Genomic DNA, 19,821 nt, shown 5'->3' with positions numbered 1-19,821 from the left:
TTAGATTTTTTAATGGACTTAAAAGCTTGGCCCCAGTAAAGCAGCACTTAAAGCAAATTAACAGGACAGATGGATGACTGTCAGAAAAACAGCCTTTTTAGTTGTCTTTTGATAAACTCCCCAAGTTGGGAGCAGGAATGGCAGCCAGCCGAGCGAGAGAGGAATTAGTCACAATAGGCAACGTCCCTGGGACCTCTGCCTCCTGGCTCAATTCACCATTATTAAGCACCCCTGAAATCCCAGAAGGGCATTGATGCTCCTGATGGCAACTATTTGTTGTTTGTGTTGTGAGAGCACTTGGGGGCCCCAGTCAAGGGTCAGGACCCCGTTGTTCGAAGTGCTACACAAACACTGGAGAAAATGGGATGAAAATGGCAAGGAAAGAGCATTTAAGCAGCTATTTGTTTTGCCAGTCATTTGCTGTAACTGTTCTGAAGAAATTTGAAATCCATTAGCTCATGAGTGTTCGCAGGGAGGAAGGGTTTTGTGGGTCAGTTTAATGTCAGAGAAAAGGGGCGACTTTATTATCTGTTATATACTAAAGCCACCTCCTGACCAGGGCATGTTTGTGCCAGGTGCTGTGCAAGCTCACAGCAAGAGACAGCCTCAGCCTGGAGATCTTACTGTGTAATTATACAAGGCAAGTATCATCCTTGGATTGCCGGGGTGGGAGGGAATCTAAAGCAGACACTGACTTCCCCCCATCACGCAGGGAGTTTACAGCACAGCCCATCAAACAGGGAGTTTACATGCATCCTGCTTGGCAGCCCTCTGCCTTGGCCCCAGTATCGCCCTTCCTCCAAGGCCGACAACCCATGGGTTCATATCCTCTAGCTACAAAACAGCACACAAACCAGTGCCAGCTCTCCACCCATGTCCTGCCAGAGAGCTCAGTGCTGAAGAGTAGGGACAACGTGTGGTGGAGGGAAAGGAATCAGTTCACAGCCTATGGGTGCTCTGCTCCAACCAGCAGTAAAGGGCCTAATTGGGTCTGGGGCTACCCCCAAATGGGCTAGATCCAGTGCTGGGTGAGTTGCGGAGAGTAACTGCCCCAGAGAATCACAGCTTCTCCCCTTTTAGCCCTGGAGGGGCAGTTCCACCAAAGACTGCTGCAGCTTATTTCCCCCATGCTGAGCTGGGGTGTGTGTGGCTGGGGAGCATGGGCCCTACCCTCTCTTTGACCGCTTCCTGCCTGCTCTCTTCAGAGATCACCTAGTGCTGGGCACCAGACCTGGGCCTGCTGGCGGATAGGGCAAGGAAAAGGGGAAACTGCCCTTCGGCCCAGAGATTCAAAAGGCCCCGGAGCTGTCAGTGCTGCTCCTGAGGCAGTGATGACAGCCCTTGAAATCACCACAGGAAGCTCATGCGGCACGCTTCGGGCAGCACTGAGACCTGCCTGCATGAGGCTGGCTAGCTGCAGCCCTGCCCTTCCGCCAAGGCCCAGGGCCTGGCTTTTGTGGCCAGACGAGCACGGCAGTTGCCTTGGGCCCTGTGCTGGGCCCTGAAGTGAGTGTGCTGCCCTTGGGCACCTGCCATCGGCTAGGCCCTGCTGCAGCATGCCGGCTTGGGCCCCCCACAGAGAACCCCCCTCCCGCCGCTCAGCCCCACTGCTCAGTTGTGAGCTCCACCTCCCTCTCACATGGCTGAGCAGAGGGCTGTGTCCTTCCTCACCCTCCTGCTGGGCTGAGGGTACGTGGTTGGCTAGGCAGGTGTCTCGGTTTCACTAGCAGCATCCCGACGATGCACATTGCAGCCCAGCATGGGGGAGGTCACGTCTATGAAGACAAGGGACCAGGGTGGAACCTGGAGCACCAGGGAGAGGGCAGCGCACAAGGAAGGTGAGGACGTGGCAAGGACAGTGCAACAGCCAGATCCTCTGTCACATGTGGTGGAAGGGTTAACTGTGTGCTTGTGAAGAAGATGTCTAGAAGTGGCACTTCATGTAAACCCCAGGTATGAGGCCAAGGGTCCAAGCCCAGAATTGTCAAGGCCAAAGAGAACCTTGTCCCCAACCTCTTCCACTGCTGCTCCTATGCAGGAACAGCTTTATTGGGCAGGCGCATGTGATGGGGATTCATAGCCCCAAACAGCTTGCTGTGTCGTGCTCAGAAGATGAATTATGACACAGGCCCCAGTGTGCCTCTCACAAGCTGTCCCCTCGTATATTGAGACCCGGCCTAAGCCAGGCAGGAGTGTGGAGGAAGCAGATGGCAGGTTGGCAGAGTGATTAAAGCCCTGGATATCCGTTTTAATGAATTGCCCACCCAGCAGATTAAATATTGCAATAGTCAGTCCCATTCTACATCGTCAGTAATCTCAGCCTTATTTACAGCATGTGTGAAAAGCTGTGCATTTTCCTCCACAGTGCGGTGTGTCATCTCAGGCAGAATTATAACACGGGATGGAAAAGGAAGCGGTGGATTTTATCTGAAGCCCACTGAACGGACTCTGCAGGCACAGGCACCTCAATAACTACTTTGTAACATGATTCAAGGAGGCAAATGGGGTGCAATTTATCCACACATACATGAGAATTTTGATGAGCCCTGGGGACTTGATTTTTCTGTCCGATCATCACAGTTACTCCACCTGCTCAGAAAGTGGTGACTGAGAAATCCTAGGTTATTTCCTTACAGTCAAAATGTGCTTCATACACTAGCACATGGAAATCAAAAGCCCTTTGAGACCAGGATCCCCTGGAGGCCTCACTGAGGTTACTTAACTGGGGAAAATTGCAAAGAAAGGGCAGGCGGTCTCCCATACGGGTGGTCATTCTAATATTCTGATCTACCAAGCTAGCCGCAAAACAGCTCCCCCACTACCTCCCTGGTTACATAGAGGCCAAAACACAATCCCCTTAATACTGTGGTGTCCAAGCAGTTCTGATGCTAGCCGGCTAGCCACATTATTCTAAAATTTTTTTCAAGCCAACTAGTGACACTCAGCTGGCCAAATAGACACACTTGGCTAATGGCTTGCATCTTGGACACCATGGCTCTAAAGTAACCTAACTTCTGGGTTCCCTCACAGATAGCCATGTCAAATTTGGGCACTTTCTCTCTCAGGTTAATGAATATTTTAGAGCTCACCCAAATACTTGCTTACAAACAAATCTGAAATTTAGTTAAAAAGGAACGAGAGAGAGAGAGAGAGAGAGAGAGAGAGAGAGTATTGGTTAAAAGACCATTACACTCACATACCTGAATATGATTCTAAGATCAGTTTCAGGACAGAGATCATGAGCTTCAGAGTTGCACAGAATAGTTTCAGAATTAGTTCACTGATTATAGTCCAATGTTCATATCCAATAGTAACAGAGAGCAAGTCGTGCTATTCTTTAAAGTGCTACTTGACTGCTTTTTGTTCATATCCAATATCAGAGCAGTCCAGAACAGCATTGGAGACCACGGTGTTGTGATTCAGGTTTCCCTTGACAAAGCTTAAGCAGATTGGAGGTTAAAAGGATCAGGTCCCAAGCAGTCTCAGAGGGTAGTTGTTTATACAGTTTTCTAGTAGCCAGGTGACCATACAGCGCTGGGTGGCTTTTGAAAGAACCTTCAGTTTCCTAAGCCTTACTGGTGGTAATTAAACTATATAAAGTGCTCAATGGATAATTAGCTTTTGTTAACCATGCAGTTATCACAGATTATGAAGAGACATATAGACAATGACATTATTTCAGCCAAGACTTATATAAATGTTAATATTCCCTTTTGATCTCTGAATCAATAGCTACAATAATCGACAGGAACTGTCTGTTTACATGGCCAAAATCTAACCAGATGTAAGTGAACATACACAATTACTGTCACCTCTAATTTTCTAACAATACAGGTTTGCATTTCAAAGTTCTAGCCTATGGAACATGGAGGGGCCCTAACAGACATTTACATATGTTTCTAGTAGGTCTCTAGAGGATGGATCTGTGTATTTTAGCTTGCAGACTCCTTAACTTTTCCTAGCCACAGGTCACAGCCTCACTAATGCCTTGCTTCCCACTCCTTTGGTACTTACTTCTCTTGTATTTTTGCAGCTAGTCCGGTTTTATTTTATACTGTTAACAAGACTGAGTGTTATGTTGCTGAGTACATTTGGCATTGTTATAGGAACTCGGAGATATAGGCTGTGTTAGAAGATGTGTTAGAATTGTGTGCATAGCTAACTTTGAGATTTCAGAACAGTGGCACACATGAACAAGTCAAAAATGGTTATTTTGGATCAAATGAAACATTAGTTCAACTTAAATTGTTTTATTCAGTTTTTGAGGGCTTTTTTAAAAAAATACTTTTAAATTAAATTGAACCATTTTTGAAACAAAAAACAGTTAATGTAAAAAGAATAAAAAAACCTACATTTTTAAAAAAATTTTATTTTGAACCAAAGCAATTTTCCAAATTTGAAACATATTCAAGGAAAAATGTAGACTTGGCATCAACTCACTGTATCATTTTTGAAATTCTCTGTGGGTGAAATGTCTAGTTAAAGTGTACGTGCCAAATGCTACCATTACGTACAACTGCATGTGGTGTAGATCTCTATGTAATTATAGTGTCTTTGATTGCTATGAAATATCCCTTCACACCTCTAAGGGCTAGTCTATACTAGAAGTGACATTGGTACAATAATCAGAGAGGTAGCTGTGTTAGTCTGTATCTTTGAGAACAACAAGAAGTCCTGTGGCATTTTATAGACTAACAGATATTTTGGAGCATAAGCTTTCGTGGGCAAAGACCCGCTTCATCAGCTGCATCTGATGAAGTGGGTCTTTGCCCACAAAAGCTTATGCTCCATAATGTCTGTTAGTCTATAAGGTACCACAGGACTTGTTCTCATTGGTACAATAAATCCACTTCTGCAAGGTGGTAGCTATGTGTGCAGGAAAAGCTCTGCTGTCCAGATAGTACTATCCACAATGGTGCTTAGGTTGGTGTAACTTATATTGCTCAAGGGGGCTGGTTTATATCACTTGTTGAAGTATGCAGTTAATATAAACCTGGACTAAAGATGGCTCTGTCTGCAGGCACTGGTAGTCGTTTTGGGTTCATTTCATTGCAGGCCATTAGAGTGAAGACATACCCACCAAACTCTTCACTGAAGACTTTGCATTTGTCCTGTCTAATTTGGTTCCCTTCCCCTCAGATTGAGGAAGGCACTTATACAAGTGCTTAACTGCATCCACATTGAGAGGAATACTTATGCTAGGTCTATACTACAGATAGCAGCCAACCACCAATGTGCAATTTTAGCTAAGTGAATTGCATAGCTAAAATCAATATATCAGCGATAGATTTTAATGTCTGTTTGCATGTCACTTGCAAGGAGTTCGGGGTCAACTTTGACCCTGGAAAGCACCATTTCATGAAGTGCAAAACAAAACCGCAGAAGACTGACCCTGAACAGGTCGATTTCTGCAATAGTATAGACCTAGTCACATGCTTAAAGACAATCATGTGCATGCATAATACCCTGATAGGGATGCTCTCCTGGACTGGGATCTTGCTGCTGAAAGTTGTCTCTCTGTGTTGTCTGTGTGTAGAGAAACACAACCCTCTGCAATTCCACTAAAGTCAGTCCCATTGCACAGGTGTAAATGAGAGAAGATCTGCTATTGGCATCTGTGTCTGGTTCTGGGGGTGCCTTTCTTTTCCAATTCCTCTGACCCAAATTTAGACAAGGTGTTTGCTATTATTTATTATTTACATTACTGGCGCACCGGGGGCCTTCATCATGGACCAGGATTTCATGGTGTTAGGCCCTGTACAAACACAGCACAGAAAGTTGGTCCTTACATCAAAAGGCTTACTAGCTATAAGAGAAAATAGAAAGATGGGTGTAGATGTGCAAGGGAAAACAATCAGGCTGTATTGCTTGGGAGGGTGGCAGTGGTCTCTGCACACCAACTGCCTAGCCATTGTCTAGTTTTTTGTAGACATCGTGGAGTTTTGAGGAGGGGGACAAAGAGGAAGATGTGTGTCTGCTTATGGGGATCACATTTTATGGTCTATGGGAACTGGGATCTCAGTCCAGTGCTCTCAGTCCAGGTCCTAAGGAGGACATTCCAAATATTTAGGACTCACTTTGATAGCCAAGAACCAGAGCTGTCCCTAGGGAGGTGTGGGACACAGGACAGCCCACTTCCACCCCAGGCTTCACCTGCCACCCCTTCTCTTCCTGCCTCTGCTTCAATGGCATCCCATCCCTACTGCACCCCTTCTTGCAAACCCATGCCTCTGCTCCACACCTGCTGCTCCTCTGCAGGCCCAAATCTGCTCCAACCCCTCTCTCCCCCTGCCCCCAGGATTCTACCCCAACTCACTCCTGCTCAACCCCTACCCTATGTTCGTTCTGTCCCCTCCTCTCCCAAGTGACACAGGGAACCAGCAGGACGGAGCCAGCTGTGCTACCATCAGTCCCCACATTTTCCAGGCACCATGTCCCTGTTATATGGGGAAAGCCCTCAAAGCACAGAGCCTATAGTAACCACCTTGAACTGTCCAATGGACCAGGTGGCTCTGCCAGTGACTGAAGGTAGGAAAATGGAACCATGCTTTCAACTCTAAGCCTTGCCTGATTTAAGATTTTCTCTGAAACAAAAAATATTGCACTGTTGCGAATACAGGCAGGGTCATGGTGGACATGCGTTATGGCCAGCCCCAAATGTTCAAAAATAAAAAGAATACTGCATCTTTATTTTTACATAATTTCATGAATTTAGGGGAGCTGGATGCATGATTTGTCTTCTGCTTCATGAGCCTTTAGAGGCTCCCATGTTTGAAGCTTTTTCAGCATCCACAAGAGCTAAAATCTTAATTTTTTCTTTAAGAATGAAGGCTGAAATCATCACATAGTCACTGGACTCCAGGACCCGGGGCTTTAAGGAAAACAATAATTATCGTGACACTTACTGCACATTCATGAGAATTGGTAACACTTAGTCTGCCCTTCCCAAAACCTCTCAGGTATTTAGACATCCAGCTGCCATTGAAATCAACCTGATTCAAAACAAACACTTCATCTTGGGTTTCTTACCTCCTAATCACCAAGCTATTCTGGGGTTGGTCTCACGCTCTCTCTGCATGACCAGAATTCCATCCTAGACCTGAAACCTTTCCAACAAAATGATCACCAAATAATTAAGGTTCTGTGAAGTATTTTGGTTTCCACGGGGAAAAAAAGAAAAAGTTTTTCATGGGGGAAAAAAGTTTTTCTCTTTTTTTAACCAACTCTACCTTTTACATGTGTTTATTACTACTATAAATGATGACAATAGTTGCAGGATAATGGAGAATTTAGAGCATAGACTCTCTTAATTACAACTCAGAAGTATGTCTGAGTAAATTTCCATGCAATGTCTATTTATATATTGCCACCCCTGGTTTCTGAACTTTTGTGCATCTCAGTAATAATATCCCATTACTAAACTGTAATTTATGTGTGCATCATTTGTAGTATTGAACAGCTGTTATCCTCTCTAAACTGCTTGCCTGCCATATTGCATAGATAATAATATCTAATCCATATTAATTGTAAATATACAGATTGTCTCCTGAGTGAGGCAAAGTTTGTGAACAGCACAAACCAGCCGGTGCCAGGATATGTTAACATTAAGCCTGACACCTCAGCCTCTCACTGTCACGTCAGGAATAAAGCAGAGCCAACAGCACAAGTTAAGAATGGCATCTGAGCTTTAATAGCCTGAGGGGTTATGGCAGTGGCTGCAGGCAATGATTTCATCATATCTCACAAGCTAAAGAGGGTTGAATCAATAAGAAACCTCTGTAGGAAACTGCTGCAGGAAGTGGGACTGAAATTATTCAGTAGACGGTGATTTTTCTTTTTCTGCAGCCACAGTGGTATGTTTGCAGTGGAGCAGGTTATGTAGATGCACCTCAGGTGCAAGGTGTGATGCTCAGGGTTGCAGGCAGTGTTCCCTCTAAGTTTTTCCATCCATGGGCAGAATAAATTTTATATTGTGCACTAAGGCATGTGTGGATGTGCACAACTTTAGAAGCACATGCTGCCAGCTGTGGGTGGTTGTGGGCATTCTGCTGTTCAGCTAGACGGCACCTGAATCTCTCCTGGGTGGCTGCTCAAGCACACAGCCTACTGGGAACACTGGTCTCAGGGTATCCAGCTGAGGTAACTCCATTAGGATGCACTGCAAGAAATGGGATGGCCGATCCCCAAAGCTGGTGGTTACTCCAATATTTATATTCACCAAGTCCATAAAAATAGCTTCTGTATTCATTGGTCAATCAGAGTCCAACCCACACAGCACCCTTAAAATAACCCAGCCTCTGGCCATCGCCCAGATACTCCCATCAAAAAAAAGTTCTAACACTCCCAAAGGATTGGAGACACTACCTGCAAGGTGAATGAGTATTTCATATCTTATCCCAAACACACACATATGGCTAAAGACACATAACTAAAGAGTTATGAAAGAAAGAAAAAAGAGAGCGTATTGGTTGAAAGACTAGTATACCTCCAAACTTCAGTTCAATTCTTGAGGCTCAGTTGCACATTTGAGATGGTGATCTTGTAGTTGCAAAATAGTTCTTTAAGAATTTAGTCCATGGGTCTAGTCCAAACCCATATCCAGGGTGACTCCAGCTGACTGGGACCGCGATCTTTGTGGATAGGTTCCTCTGTATGAAACCTCAACCAGATCTGAGGCCTTAAGTCAATGTCCATTAAAAAGGGGCAGCGGGGCCCAGAGTTGCCACGGGCTTGGGGGCAAGGTGTGTGTGTGGGGGAAGGGGAAGGGGCAGGGGGTTCTACTTTCCCAGAATGGGCAGAGACTTGGATGGAAGGGGTGGAGCCAAGAGCAGTTAGCTCCAATCACACTGCTGGGGCTTCCCCGCAACCCTCTGGAGCCATGCAGAGCAGTGGTGTGATGCTCCTGCAGCATTTCAAAATGGTCTGGCGCTCACAGCCATCACTGCTTACAGCTGGGAGCTCTGGGCCCCTTTGAAGTGCCAGGCCCCAATGCAGTTGGCCCCTTTGCCCCGCATTGGTGGGCCTCAAAATGGGCATCAGGATATTCTGGGATCTCATTTCTTATGGCTTGCAGCTTTCCCTGGAACCAAAAGGTTCTTGTCCAAATGGATTTTATACCTTTGCAGCAGCCAGTTGGCCTGGGAGAGCACAACAGGCTTTTGACATAGCCTTCTATCTCCCAAACGTCATGGTAATTAGCACATGATAATGTATTCATTAAACAATTCACATGCAGTTCACACAACCTTCAGAAAGACATATGAACAATAACATGACTCCCATCAAATTTGACCTTAAATGTTAATATTCCCTTCTGGTGTGGAATGAAAGCCAGAGTAAGAGACAAGGATTGTTTGTTCACGTCATAAGACCTGAACAAACACCTTCCATTCAGCTGCTCAAACAACACAACCTGGCCTTTCAGCTTTCTATCCTAGCCTAATGTAACAGCCTACTTACGTACACATCTTTCCAAGTCTTAAAATGAGGCACTAGACCAGAAAGGGTTAATCAGCTCCTAAGCTGACTGAGCCAGGGTCTATCTTTAAATCAGATGCCTCATACTTCAATCAGATAACAGCATTTGTACAGGGCAAGACTGGGTAACTCTCTGAGCACGTGACTAGTGTCTTGGGTGGGCTTGGACTGGTTGCTGGGCTCATGCCTCCTGGTGGTGGTCGGTAAAAGGTAACTCTAGTGTTTGACCACTTGTGTTCATAAGCAGCCTGTCCCCTAGCACTCAATCCGAGAGTGGGAAGTCTTGTGTACTGATTATATTCCAGCTTGGGCAGTTATGCTGCTCTAAATTCCCTCTTCGTCCATAGCACCCTGAAAGCTGTGTGGTATGGAGCTCACTGAGAACGAACTCCCACAGTAAAGCACTGACCAAAGGACACATTCTACCGCCCCAGCAAGCCCTTCTCACAAGCCAGTCTCTCCATACTTGACTTCTCCATCCTTGTACTCCAAAGAGACCTTCAAAATGATGAGCCTGGGAGCTTAAGTTCGTAACTGTGCTAGATGCTAAAAATCGGGGCCTTAATAACGATGCTGGATTTATGGTTTATGACAACAATCTATAACCAGCTAACTAATGCCTCCCTCTCCCCCAGACAGGTGTTAACAAGCCACTTCACCTTGAAGGGTCTCTTCAGGCCTGCTGTCGGGAGGTCAGTGGGCTAAACTGGCCTGGGAATTCAAAAGGGCCCAGGACTGCCAGTCGCTTCTGCAACAGCAGCTGCTGGGATCCCTGGGACACTTTAGATCTCTGTCAGAGGCAAGTGGCATGTTCTGGGTGGCGCTGAAGTCTGGTTGTGGTGAGGGGGCTGAGTGCAACGTTTTCTGGATTGTACTGAGGGCTGACTGCCTCCTGCCACATCCCTGTCAGCTGAAGCTACGCCCCTTCTGGGAGCATGGAGCCACCCTCCCCTGTCCTTGCCCAGGTGCTGGGAAATCTGTGGGCCATCCTGTCTCCCTTACACTTTCTAGAATATGTGCTAAACAACTTATTCTAAAGAATCGATTTCACCTTATATTTAGCTGTGACTTGTACCTTTCCCAAACCAGAAGAGTTCCCTGTAGCTTGAAAACTTGTCCCTTTCACCAGCAGAAGTTGGTCAATTTCCTTTAAAATTGCTGCCCACAAGAACAGTAATTGTGAATTAGAAGAAATTACACCAAAAGTCCCTAGCTGTTTACAATAAAAGTAATTATAAGACCAGGAAGAAGCACCTTCTCATATATACAGACTTAACGTGGCAGATTATTAAGTAGTAAGAAAAGACTGTGGCTCTTTAGAAAGTGACTAAAACTCATATCATTCAGCTAATATCTGGCCCCAAGGACCCAGGCACCACGGCAAATCTGCAGAAGTGAATATCAGCAATTTAGCGTGACCTTGGCTTATTCTGCAAAAAGCCACAGGAAATGTAATGGTTGCAAATGTGTATGTGTCAGTCCAAACCAATCCTGGAAGCTGGTAAAGTGGAAGAGTTTTCAGTATTTTGATGGGAAATGGTTGGCACTTGTGTATTTTTAAAAGAAACTTTTAAGAAAGCAAATGTTTTGCTCATCAGCTGAAATCCTACGGCAGTAGGTTTGATTTAAAAACCTGGGTCCTGATCGTGCAATCTGATTCATTCCTGCAGACTCCCTCCCACACATGCACCCCACAGAGACCTGTTGATGCCTTCAGACAGCAGCTTCATGGGGACAAAAGTTTTCACCAACAGGGATCCAAACTCAGAACTGGGGCTTTGGCTAGGAACAGAATAAAACAGTGATGTGACATGCTGAGTTCCGGTAGATATTGCGACGCTGGGGTGTAAATTGAGGGTTAGTTAGGCTGGAAACATTCAAAGAGAAACCCACTGTCTGAGAGATTTAAAACCAGACTGAACAGAGCACTAAAAAATATACAATAGCTAACAACCTTGTGGTGGTAGAGGGTTGGATTAGCCGACCTAGGTCTATTCTGTCTCTGGTTCCAATGTACAAGAATAGAACCTTAATGAACACAGGACATATTTTTCTTTCACCTTCCCTCAAACTCTCTTCAAATTGCCTCTACTTTTCTCCTCTGTGTGTGACTGCAAAGACTGTGTCAAAAGATGCAGTGGCTGTGTGTCTTTTTTTTTCTTTTTTCCTCTTCAGAGCCAAGTTTAACTAGGGGAACATTCTTCGCTATTGCCAGTAGAGCCCGGTAGAGGGAGACAATCCTCTGTGTTTATTGTGTGAGTGATTTTTTTTTTCACCCCCGCTCTCCAACACGTTCTGTATCAGGGTTTTTTATTGTTGTTATTGTGTTGAAATACTGTTTTTATGAAAAAATATCTATAAATGACCCACTCCTCACAGTTAGAGAAGAGATTAGATTAAAAATTCTACAGGGAGAGTGAACACATGGAAACAATCTACTTGTGGGGTGAAAGAAAAGAGCAAATTGGAGTGAATAGAGTCAGTCTGTCTCTCTTACATACACATATCATACCGACAGAGGTGAATACACAATCACAGCTCATATTCTGTGTGTATTATGTGTATTATGCATGGCGATTAGTGAGCTAGGGAAGTGTGGGGGAAGCAGGCACACTTATCCACCTGTGGATTGTGCATGGGCACAGGCATTTCACAGCTCTAGTGAGTGGTTGCATTTCTGGATGCGGATGTGAGTGGCTCGCTGCACCTCCCTATCCAATGACACATGGCAGGAGGTGGTTGGGAGAAGAGCGGCATAGAACTGCAACTACGGGAGATGGACTTGTGCGAGAGGGTGCCTGTGTAATGGACGCAGACCTGGGACCTCGGAAACAGTGCAGGATCCTCTACAGTTTGAGCCAGCTGCCTCCCAGCTAAGGCTGTAGCAGAGACTCATTTTTTCTCTCTGCAAGTAGTCCAGGGGCGACCATGTGGGACAGCTAACCACACCCAGCAGGTGTGTGGGTTACACAGGCATGGTACAAGGATGGGGAAAGTATGTTTTGATTGTGCAGGCATGTGTGGAGGACGGGCTGTGCAGCTGGCTGTATGTGAGCATAGGGAGTCAGGGAGGAGGTGTGCTTGTGTGTGCACAGCCAGTGTGATGAGTGCACAGCATACCTGAGATTGCCAAGCCCGCCTGTGGAATTCAGGTGTGCAAATTCCAGTAATTATAATGGGAACTGGACAGATAGCCACAGATAGCTGAGACAGCCTCAGCCTGCGTGGGGGAGGTTCATTTTGGTGTGTTCATAGGGGAGCGTGCAGGTAGCTGGTGTGAGTGAGAGTTGCCTGCATGTGTGAGCAGAGAGGGCGTGTGTGTGTGTGTGTGTGTGTGTGTGTGTGTGTGTGTGTGTGTGTGGGAGATGCTCGTAAACGCACAGTAAGTGCCTCAGACTAGTTTCTGAATGCCAGCAGCATTGTAATGGCTTCTGAGTGGCTGTTGGGGCTGTGTGTGTGAGCATGTGGATACAGGGGTGCACACGCCTGTGTCTGAGGTTCCTTTCTGAGCAGGCGTGGGAGGAGACATAGGTGGCTCTGTGAAGTGAGTGTCTCTGAGTGTCTGTGCGAGGCTATGGACCCTGTAGGATGTACGTGTTAGATAGGAGAGTGTTTGAGTCTGCGTGTAACAGCGAGAGTGTCTTCGGGTAGCTATGTGTGTAAGGTGCCTTCAGCCCACTGATGGGGGAAGGGGCAAAGGAGGCTTATACCGTGGGACCAGGCGATTCAAAGGGTCTCGGGGCTCCCAGCTGCTGCTGCTTCTGCTGCTCTAAATGCTGGGGTGGTCAGGGGCACGCGACGGTCCACCTCTTTCCGCCCTTGGCCACTCCTCTTCCGGGGTGTGCAAAGCCAGGTGTCTTCCCCACCCCTAGCCCCAGGTCTGCAGTGGCTGTCAGCCCCACTGGGCAACTTTCAGCATGGGTATGAGAGCTGCTAGTCCCCAACACACACACACACACACACACACACACACACACACACACACAATGCCATATCATAAGTGGCTGTTGTCTGTGCTGTCTCCAATGCCTGGCAGAAATTTGAGCTCAGAAGGCTGGGTAGCAGTTGGAGTCCAAAACAACCACAGACAACAAAGGATGAAAGGAACCAAGCAAATGAAACAAGCTTTTTGAAGTCCCCACAGAAATAGCCCTTCGTTATATTTAGCAAATCCCATGACTCCTGCAGAACAAAGCCATTGTCATCAGTAAAAAAAACAGGGTGGAAACACGGGATAGAAGGCAGGTCATTTTAAACAGCTGCTAGTTCCAGGCCCGGTCTGAAGCCCCTTGAAATCTGTGGAAGGTTTCCTGATGTCATCAGTGGCCTTTGGATCAGGCCCTCATTTGGCATGTTGTCAGAGCCTTTGGCTCTGTCTTTTCCTCTAATGTGCTTATGCTTGCTCCTCAGCCTGGAGCAGGACATAAAATAACAGAATCATAGAACTGGAAAGAACGTCAGGAGGTCATCAGGTCCAGTCCCCTGCCCTCATAGCATGACCATGCACCATCTAGGTCATCCCTGGCAGGTGTTTGTCTAACCTGCTCCTAAATATATCTCCAGTGATGGACTTTCCACAACCTACCCAGACAATTATAACATGCTTCAGTACAACGCAGATCAGATCTTAAACCATGCTCCAAATGGCCCAATTCTCCTCTTGCTCACATGCTCGCATACTCCTGCAACTGTGGTGACCTGTGAGGAGCTGTCCCTGACTTACAGCAGGACGAGTGAGGACAGACCTGGACTATTGGTCTATGAAGATTTCCTAAGCAGTATCCCTCAAGTATGTGTGAGATAGACAGGGGGTCAGAGCTTAGTCATGCTTTGAACCAACCCACTACCACTAAGGTTATTCCCATCAACCCTCAGAATGTAGGGGGATGTTGAGAGAAAAAGGAGATGTGGCTGAAAGCTACCCTATCTGGGTAGTATTGACCTCATGGTAGCTACATGGCAGAGGCTGTCTGGGTGGAGCTGTGTAACAATTCAAATTCTGGGAAAAGGAGCAATCCCTGACTTCCAGTGACCTCTGTGACTTCAGCCTACAATGGGCAGGGACTGCGGGGTGCCTCTGCTTCCTGGTGGGGAAACCTTGGAGCTCCTGGTGTAGTGGGTGGTGGGGGTCCTTTGAGTTCTAAACAGGCCCCACAGCTGCATAGCCACTGCAGGCAGTGTGGGAATACAGTTGCTGAGGTCCCTATTTGCTATGTTGAATTTTAGTAAAAGCCAGGGACATGTTCTGTGATTTTTAGTTTATTGCCCATGCCCTGTCCCTGACTTATACTAAATAGCACAGGCCTAATCATGATTTTAATGCCACAAGTGAGGGAGATCAGGTCATCCCTAGATCAAGGGGCCATTTTGGAAGGGTGCAGGGACAGTAGCCCTGCATACTGGGATGCTACTTGCTCCTCTTCCCCTCCCTCTGACTGTCAGGGAGTGAGGGGAAAGTACACAGGTTGTGTGCATGCCTCTCACTCCCGACTGATGAGGGAAGGGGGCAGAGGAATAATTCACCCAATCCATGTACTCGCCCCTGGCTCACTGACAGCTAGAGGAATGGGAAGAAGAGCAGCTTGTGTTCCCAGTACCCTTGGCTGTTGCTCCACCGCTGCTCTCCCAAAATAGCGCTCTTACCCCAGTCAGAGGAACTGGAAGAAGAGCAGTTGGTGTTCCAGTATGCCTGGCTGCTGCCCTCCCAAAATGGTGCCCTTTCCCCAGACTGGGGGCATTTAAGGGTGGCTTAAAGCCACCTTGTATCCCCATACCAATTCCAGAAAGCAGCAAAGCCTGTACCGAGCATCTGTGCCAAGGCCTTGGTCCATCCACACTCCAGTTAGTGAAAGTCCCCTCAGGCTGGGGAAGTGGGATATGAACAATGAAGAACTCAAGACTGCTAAGGGTTCCAGAGGGAAGATGAAACCTGGTGCCACTGAGTGGCAGAGCAGACCAAATCCATCCCTGCTGTAAGAAGCGACTGTATGGCTGTTGCACCAGAGCCCTTCAATGGATGGTTTTGGATCTGCCTGTGGTTGGACATGCATGATACAAAACTCTGTCTGCTGGGGTAGCACCAGAGAAGCTCCTTTGGGTATTTTTGCAGTGGACATTCTGACCTTGTTCTAATTGTAAAATCTGAGGCCAATGGGGATATCAGTGCCACCTCTATGTAGTCATGAAAGTCCTGATCCTGGCTTCCCAAAATGATGGTCTTGAATCTGGAAATTGCCACACCTGTTGCAGGACAGAGGAGGCCCCTGCTATGGATAAGAAAAGGAACCACCATAAATTGCAACAGCATCAAAAGTTGCCTTAGCCTGTCAGATTGGACATTAGCTAAAGACTTGGATTCTATTCCCATCTCAGTCCCTCCCTTGCCGACAGATCCCAATCCTGCAAAATGTAGAGCATCTTTATCAGTTTTAAGCCTTTCTCTTTCTGGGCCAAACCAGGCATACTCAGGGCACCATTGCTGGAAAAAACAAGACTACTGTACTGGTAATTTCATTGCCTGGGCACAGCTCCTCTGTGTCATTTTCTCTCACAACAAACACACAAAGTAACAGCATGTGCAGAGCTACTTACAAAGGATGTGGCCAGATTTTCACTTGGCTCCTTAATCACACCTGTGCCAGGGCTGTGGCTTAGGGAACCGTGATCTCCTAGCTCAGTCAAGAAATGTCGTGTCCCATATACCACATATCATGTACAGTATAGACAGAAGAGTATAAATAAGGTAGATCTGTAGATAAGTAGCACAGATCAGTTAGCGCACACAAGCTTAATATTTGCTTTCTCTGAACATTTGTTTCGGCGAAAATAATCACTCCAATGCATGCAGAAAGTTAACATGAAGGGGCCATGAACACTGTCAAAGGAAACTCATTTCAAAATTGATAATAACAATAACAAGACCTGGCACTTCTAATGTAATATTTATGAGCTTTTCTGTAGCTCTTCTTACTGTAGTGTCTGGCCACATCCAAAACAAATGAATTGTCTTCACAACACCCCAGTGAGGTAGGGGACAGCTGTGGAAACTAAAGTGCAGATGAGGCAAGTGCCTTATGCAAAGCCACAGCAACGGGGGACAGGAATAGAACCCAAGAATTCTGATTAAAAACTTGATACTATCAGACTGGGTCTGAATAGAGACAGGGAGCTTCTAGCTCATTATAAAAAGTTTAATTTCCCCCCTTTTGGTATTGCCAGCTGATCAGCCATAGGGAATAGGCCACGCCTATGCTGATTGAATTAGCCTCATTAGTATTGGTCCTCCACATAATAAAGGAAGGCTCCCATCTTTGCATCTATGTATGTATCCCTTCTGAACTGTAGTAGTATCCACTTCATGTATCTGACAAAGTGAGATCAAGCCAACCAAAGCTGATGCCCAAGTAAATGTGTTAGTCTTTAAGGTACCATAGGACTCCTCATTGTTTTTTTTTTAAGATGCCTTTGTGATTCTCTATGGAATATGTGGGTTTTTATGTGGGTTTAGGTTGGACATTAGGAAAAAGTTCCAAACTGTCAGGGTGGTGAAACACTGGAATAATTTGCCTAAGGGGATTGTTGAATCTCTATCTCTGGAGATATTTTAAGAACGTGTTAGATAAATATCTATCAGGGATGGTCTAGACAGTACTTGGTCCTGACATGAGGGCAGGGGTCTGGATTTGATGGCCTCTCAAGGTCCCTTCCAGTTCTATGATTCTATGATTATGATATTGCTGATACCAATATGATAAAATTGCAATGAATCAAACCAGAAATGCCATGGGAGGTATCTATGAAAATGTTACTATTTGCCAAGTATGATAATTTTGGTTACATGCTTGTATCATCTTTGTATTATGACTTCAAGCTATGTAGGGTTTACCTGCATTTCCAAACTTGTGCACTGTTTCTGGTTGACACTTCCAGGCAGATTGGTCTCCTTAATGGCCCCTCAATAGACCTGTGGGTCCAAACTAACCGAGACAAATTGGAGGATTGGGACAAAAAAGTCTGAGGAGGTTCAACAAGTATGAGTGCAGAATTCTGCATTTGGGACAGAAGAATCCCAAGCATTGTTACAGGCTGGGGACTGACTGGCTAAGTAGCAATGCAGCAGAAAAGAAGCTGTGAATTACAGTGGATGAGAAGCTGGATATGAGTCAACAGTGTGCCCTTGTAGCCTAATGAAATATTGGGGTGCACTGGGGGAGCATTTCCAGCAGATCAAGAGAAGTGATTATTCCCCTCTATCTGGCACTGGTGAGGCCACATCTTAAGTATAGCATACAGTTCTGGGACCCCAGTACAGAAAGGATATGGACACATTGAAAAGGGTCCAGCAAAGGGCAACGAAAATGATTAGGGGTCTGGAGCACATGAGCTGCAAGGAGAGGGTGAGTGATATGGGCTTATTTAGTTTGCAGAAGAGAAGAGTGAGGGGCGATTTGCTAGCAGCCTTCAACTTCCTGAAGGAGGGCTCAAAAGATTGTTCTCAGTAGTGGCAGATGGCAGAACAAGGAGCAAAGGTCTCAAGTTACAGTGGGGGAGGTGTAGATTGGATATAAGGAAAAACGATTTCACTAGGAGAATGGTGAAACACTGGAATGCGTTACCTAGAGTTGGTGGAATCTCCATCCCTCAAGGTTTTTAAGTCCTGGCTTGACAAAATTCTGGCTGGGATGATTTGGGGCAGGGGTTTTGAGGTCTCTTCCAACCCTAGGAGTCTATGATTCTAGTCTATGACCTCAGCTGTACACAGAATCCATTGAGAGGCCCAGGGACTAACCCTTATGACTGTACTTATGGAGAGAATGCTAAGGCCTTTCAGTGACATGTGCTAGGAGTTTGTGTTTGGGACAAAGAAGGTCCTAGACATGGCAAAAGGACTGTAAAGGGCAATTGCCTCATCATCTCCATTTTATCCTCCATTCTGCTTCTTACTTCTGGAGCAACTTTTCTACAAATGAAGCTCTGAACAAAGGACTGAGTGACCCAGCCATGCTGGGGATGCATGCCACAGAGACTTTCAGACAGCAAACTAGTCAATACTGCTAAGAATCTGAAGTCTTTGTATATATTTTAATGCTTTATTATTTAACAACTGTCTTCTGATTCTTTCTGTTTTCTCTATAATAAACCTGTGGTTTTAGACCCTAAAGGATTGGCTGGAAGTGTGGTTGCTCTGGAGAAGATCCAACCTAACCCTGATCTGGCTATGTGGCTGGTCCTTTGGGGTCAGAAGAACATTTCATATGGTGAACATGGTTTTGAATAACTTATCACCATACTGGACCTATGTGGTGATTGGGAGCCACAGAACTGGAATGCAGTGGGCAGGAGGTAGTGATGGTGGTGGTAGGATTTCTTTTCCAGCTTCTTAATAACCTGCATGGAGGCACAGAAGTGGAATTTGTGACTGGTCGGGGAATTTAGCTTCAGTGTTACCCACCACTGCCTTTTCGCAACTTCTCCTGACCTTTGCATTTCCAGTGAGGGTAGCCCCAAGGACATAGGATTGCACCCTGATACAGTGATCTTAGCCAGCCTTTCTTGACCTTTTCAGGCAGACAACCCTCCATCTGAAGTTAATAATTTTAGCCACCACTTTACATTTCCCAAACAAGTCAGGATAAGACATATATTAATGCTTCATTTACAGCAGGGGTCAGCAACCTTTCCGAGGCAGAGCGCTGAAATTTGACCTTTTGACCTCTATGGGGTTTGAGTGCCAGTGATATTTTATACAGTCATTAATAGTCCTACTTACCACAGCTTCTTTAATAAATAAGTTAAGCTGAAGAGCTTTATCGTCTAGGTGATGGTTGGTAGCATTAGATGGTCTTTTGTTAATCTACAGGCTGCATGGGGGAGGAGGAGCCGGACTGAGCTCCCACCTCACATGCCAGTGAAAATCGGCTTATGTGCCACTTTTGGCACCTGTGCAAAGGTGGGGCAGGGGTTTTGCTGACCCCTGATCATGTATGTACGTAGAGATGTTGACCTTTAAAGGGAAGACTGGGAAGTGGGTGGTGTGTGTGTGTGTCTGTGTCTGTGTCTGTGTCTGTGTCTGTGTGTGAGATTTTTCTTTGCTTTGGCTGGTAATAAATTTTTCAGTGGCTTTTACCTGCCCCGTTCATCCCTTGCCCTCCCTCTTGGGGTCCTGACCTACGGGTTTAGAGACAATATCTAGTCAACAGTCCCCATCCCCTGCACCAGTTCCTGTGCTAATTAGCCTTTGGTGACCGCAGTCCAGCTTGCTGGGAAGGATGAGCTAGGTGTCACCTTTGGAGCCTAGCTCTAAAGGCTTGAGACTCCAACAGCGAACAAACCAGTGAAGTAGCA

The sequence above is a fragment of the Carettochelys insculpta genome, chromosome 21, assembly GCF_033958435.1.
Source record: "Carettochelys insculpta isolate YL-2023 chromosome 21, ASM3395843v1, whole genome shotgun sequence".
Classification (NCBI taxonomy): Eukaryota; Metazoa; Chordata; order Testudines; family Carettochelyidae; genus Carettochelys; species Carettochelys insculpta.
This window is presented reverse-complemented; position numbering follows the sequence as displayed.